This window comes from Lolium rigidum, chromosome 2 (genome assembly GCF_022539505.1).
Source record: "Lolium rigidum isolate FL_2022 chromosome 2, APGP_CSIRO_Lrig_0.1, whole genome shotgun sequence".
In the NCBI taxonomy this organism is placed as follows: Eukaryota; Viridiplantae; Streptophyta; class Magnoliopsida; order Poales; family Poaceae; genus Lolium; species Lolium rigidum.
The window spans coordinates 89839667-89845253 of record NC_061509.1 but is presented as its reverse complement, the minus strand read 5'-3'; positions in this window follow the sequence as shown (position 1 = coordinate 89845253).

The window sequence follows — 5587 nt, the reverse complement described above, 5'->3', positions numbered from 1 at the left end:
AAGTTTCAGTTTGGACATATATCCTCAATCTCATATGAGAATAATAATTGTTGCCACATGCTTATGCATTAAAGAGGAGTCCATTATCTGTTGTCCATGTTGTCCCGGTATGGATGTCTAAGTTGAGAATAATCAAAAGCGAGAAATCCAAAATGCGAGCTTTCTCCTTAGACCTTTGTACGAGGCGGCATGGAGGTACCCCATTGTGACACTTGGTCAAAACATGTGCATTGCAAAGATCCGGTAGTCCAAGTTAATTAGGACAAGGTGCGGGCACTATTAGTATACTATGCATGAGACTTGCAACTTGTAAGATATAATGTACATAACTCATATGCTTTATTACTACCGTTGACAAAATTGTTTCATGTTTTCAAAATAAAAGCTCTAGCGCAAATATAGCAATCGATGCTTTCCTCTTTGAAGGACCATTCTTTTTACTTTTATGTTGAGTCAGTTCACCTATCTCTCTCCACCTCAAGAAGCAAACACTTGTGTGAACTGTGCATTGATTCCTACATACTTGCATATTGTACTTGTTATATTACTCTATCTTGACTATTATCCATGAGATAAACATGTTACAAGTTGAAAGCAACCGCTGAAACTTAATCTTCCTTTGTGTTGCTTCAATACCTTTACTTTGATTTATTGCTTTATGAGTTAACTCTTATGCAAGACTTATTGATGTTTGTCTTGAAGTACTATTCATGAAAAGTCTTTGCTATATGATTCACTTGTTTACTCATGTCATTACCATTGTTTTGATCGCTGCATTCACTACATATGTTTACAAATAGTATGATCAAGGTTATGATGGCATATCACTTCAGAAATTATCTTTGTTATCGTTTTACCTGCTCGGGACGAGCGAGAACTAAGCTTGGGGATGCTTGATACGTCTCAGACGTATCGATAATTTCTTATGTTCTATGCCATATTATTGATGATACCTACATGTTTTATGCACACTTTATGTCATATTCGTGCATTTTACGGAACTAACCTATTAACAAGATGCCGAAGTGCCGGTTCCTGTTTTCGTTGTTTTTGGTTTCGAAATCCTAGTAACGAAATATTCTCGGAATTGGACGAAACGAAAACCCAGGGGCCTATTTTTCCACGGAGCTTCCAGAAGACCGGAGAACGTACGAAGTGGGGCCACGAGGTGGCGACACCACAAGGCGGCGCGGCCTAGGGGGGGCCCGCGCCGCCCTATGGTGTGGCCCCCTCGTCAGGCCCCGACTCTGCCCTTCCGCCTACTTAAAGCCTCCGTCGCGAAACCCCCGATGCGAAAAACCACGATACGGAAAACCTTGCCGAGACGCCGCCGCCGCCGATCCCATCTCGGGGATTACGGAGATCTCCTCCGGCACCCTGCCGGAGAGGGATTCATCTCCCGGAGGACTCTACACCGCCATGGTCGCCTCCGGAGTGATGAGTGAGTAGTTCACCCCTGGACTATGGGTCCATAGCAGTAGCTAGATGGTTGTCTTCTCCTCATTGTGCTTCATTGTTGGATCTTGTGAGCTGCCTAACATGATCAAGATCATCTATCCGTAATTCTATATGTTGTGTTTGTCGGGATCCGATGGATAGAGAATACCATGTCATGTTAATTATCAAGTTATTTCATATGTGTTGTTTATGATCTTGCATGCTCTCACGTTACTAGTAGAGGCTCGGCCAAGTTTTTACTTTTAACTCCAAGAGGGAGTATTTATGCTCGATAGTGGGTTCATGCCCGCATTGACACCGGGACAGATGACGAGAAAGTTCTAAGGTTGTGTTGTGCTTGTTGCCACTAGGGATAAAACATTGGCGCTATGTCCGAGGATGTAGTTGTTGATTACATTACGCACCATACTTAATGCAATTGTCTGTTGCTTTGCAACTTAATACTTGGAGGGGGTTCGGACGATAACTCTGAAGGTGGACTTTTTAGGCATAGATGCGGTTGGATGGCGGTCTATGTACTTTGTCGTAATGCCCAATTAAATCTCACTATACTTATCATGTCATGTATGTGCATTGTTATGCCCTCTCTATTTGTCAATTGCCCGACTGTAATTTGTTCACCCAACATGCTTTTATCTTATGGGAGAGACACCTCTAGTGAACTGTGGACCCCGGTCCATTCTTTAATACTTGAAATACAAATCTGCTTGCAATACTTGTTTTACTAATTTCTCTGCAAACAATCATCTTCCACACAATACGGTTAATCCTTTGTTACAGCAAGCCGGTGAGATTGACAACCTCACCTTGTTTCGTTGGGGCAAAGTACTTTGGTTGTGTTGTGCAGGTTCCACGTTGGCGCCGGAATCTCCGGTGTTGCGCCGCACTACATCCCGCCGCCATCAACCTTCAACGTGCTTCTTGACTCCTACTGGTTCGATTAAACCTTGGTTTCTAACTGAGGGAAACTTGCCGCTGTACGCATCACACCTTCCTCTTGGGGTTCCCAACGGACGTGTCAACTACACGCATCATAGGTAGGTATGGTGGACACAAATGGCATAGTGGTTGGCTCAAGTATTTTGGATGCATGAGAAGTATTCCCTCTCGATACAAGGTTTAGGCTAGCAAGGTTATTTGAAACAAACACAAGGATGAACGGTACAGCAAAACTCACATAAAAGACATATGGTAAACATTATAAGACTCCATACCGTCTTCCTTGTTGTTCAAAACTCAATACTAGATGTTATCTAGACTCTAGAGAAACTAAATATGCAAACCAAATTAACAAGCTCTAAGTATTTCTTCATTAATGGGTGCAAAGTATATGATGCAAGAGCTTAAACATGAGCACAACAATTGCCAAGTATCAAATTATCCAAGACATTATAGCAATTTACTACATGTATCATTTTCCAATTCCAACCATATAACAATTTAACGAAGAAGAAACTTCGCCATGAATACTATGAGTAGAGTCTAAGGACATATTTGTCCATATGCTACAGCGGAGCGTGTCTCTCTCCCATAAAGTGAATGCTAGTATCCATTTTATTCAAACAAAACAAAAAACAAAAACAAACCGACGCTCCAAGCAAAGTGCATAAGATGTGACGGAATAAAAATATAGTTTCAGGGGAGGAACCTGATAATGTTGTCGATGAAGAAGGGGATGCCTTGGGCATCCCCAAGCTTAGACGCTTGAGTCTTCTTAGAATATGCAGGGGTGAACCACCGGGGCATCCCCAAGCTTAGAGCTTTCAATCTCCTTGATCATATTGCATCATACTCCTCTCTTGATCCTTGAAAACTTCCTCCACACCAAACTCGAAACAACTCATTAGAGGGTTAGTGCATAATAAAAATTCACATGTTCAGAGGTGACACAATCATTCTTAACACTTCTGTACATTGCATAAAGCTACTTGGACATTAGTGGATCAAAGAAATTCATCCAACATAGCAAAAGAGGCAATGCGAAATAAAAGACAGAATCTGTCAAAACAGAACAGATCCGTAAAGATGGATTTTATTAGGCCACCAGACTTGCTCAAACGAAAATGCTCAAATTGAATGAAAGTTGCGTACATATCCGAGGATCATGCTCGTAAATTGGCTTAATTTTCTGAGCTACCTACAGGGAGATAGACCCAGATTCGTGACAGCAAAGAAATCTGAAACTGCGCAGTAATCCAAATCTAGTACTTACTTTTCTATCAAAGACTTTACTTGGCACAACAAAACATAAAACTAAGATAAAGAGAGGTTGCTACAGTAGTAAACAACTTCCAAGACACAAACATAAAATAAAGATACTGGGAGTAAAAACATGGGTTGTCTCCCATAAGCGCTTTTCTTTAACGCCTTTCGGCTAGGCGCGAAAAGTGTAACTCAAGTAACATCGAGAGATGAAGCATCAACATCATAATTTGTTCTAATAATAGAATCATAAGGTAACTTCATTCTCTTTCTAGGGAAGTGTTCCATACCTTTCTTGAGAGGAAATTTATATTTAATATTACCTTCCTTCATATCAATAGTGGCACCAACGGTTCGAAGAAAAGGTCTTCCCAATATAATGGGGCAAGATGCATTGCATTCAATATCCAAGACAACAAAATCAACGGGGACAAGGTTATTGTTAACCATAATATGAACATTATCAACTCTCCCCAAAGGTTTCTTTTTAGCATTATCGGCGAGATTAACATCCAAATAACAATTTTTCAATGGTGGCAAGTCAAGCATATCATAGACTTTCTTAGGCATAACAGAAATACTTGCACCAAGATCACATAAAGCATTACAATCAAAATCTTTGACTCTCATTTTAATGATGGGCTCCCAACCATCTTCTAGCTTTCTAGGAATAGAAGTTTCAAGTTTTAGTTTCTCTTCTCTAGCTTTTATGAGAGCATTTGTAATATGTTTTGTGAAAGCCAAATTTATAGCGCTAGCATTGGGACTCTTAGCAAGTTTTTGCAAGAACTTTATAACTTCAGAGATGTGGCAATCATCAAAATCTAAATCATTACAATCTAAAGCAATGGGATTATCATCCCCAAGGTTGGAAAAAATTTCAGCAGTTTTATCACAAGCGGTTTCGGCGGTTTTAGCGGTTTCGGGTAATTTTGCGCGCTTTGCACTAGGAGTAGAAGCATTGCCAACACCAATTATTTTACCATTGATAGTAGGAGGTGCAGCAACATATGAATCATTAGCATTGCTAGTGGTGGTAATAGTCCAAACTTTAGCTACATTTTCCTTTTTAGCTAGTTTTTCATTTTCTTCTCTATCCCACCTAGCACGCAGTTCAGCCATTAATCTTATATTATCATTAATTCTAACTTGGATGGCATTTGCTGTAGTAACAATTTTATTTTCAATATCCCTATTAGGCATAACTTTCGATTTCAAAAGATCAACATCGAGAGGCAAGACTATCAACTCTAGAAACAAGAATATCAATTTTATTGAGCTTTTCCTCAACAGATTTGTTAAAGGCAGTTTGTGTATTAATAAATTCTTTAAGCATGGCTTCAAGTCCAGGGGTGTATTCCTATTATTGTTGTAAGAATTCCCATAAGAATTAGCATAACCGTTACCATTATTATAAGGATATGGCCTATAGTTATTACTAGAATTGTTCAGATAAGCATTGTTGTTGAAATTATTATTTTTAATGAAGTTTACATCAACATGTTCTTCTTGGGCAACCAATGAAGCTAATGGAACATTATTAGGATCAACATTAGTCCTATCATTCGCAAGCATAGACATAATAGCATCAACTTTATCATTCAAGGAAGAGGATTCTTCAACAGAATTTACCTTCTTACCTTGTGGAGCTCTTTCCGTGTGCCATTCAGAATAATTAACCATCATATTATCAAGAAGCTTTGTTGCTTCACCAAGAGTGATGGACATAAAGGTACCTCCAGCAGCTGAATCCAATAAATTCCGCGAAGAAAAATTTAGTCTGCATAGAAGGTTTGGATGATCATCCAAGTAGTCGATCCATGGGTTGGGCAATTTTTAACCAGAGATTTCATTCTTTCCCAAGCTTGAGCAACATGTTCATTATCCAATTGTTTAAAATTCATTATGCTACTCCTCAAAGATATAA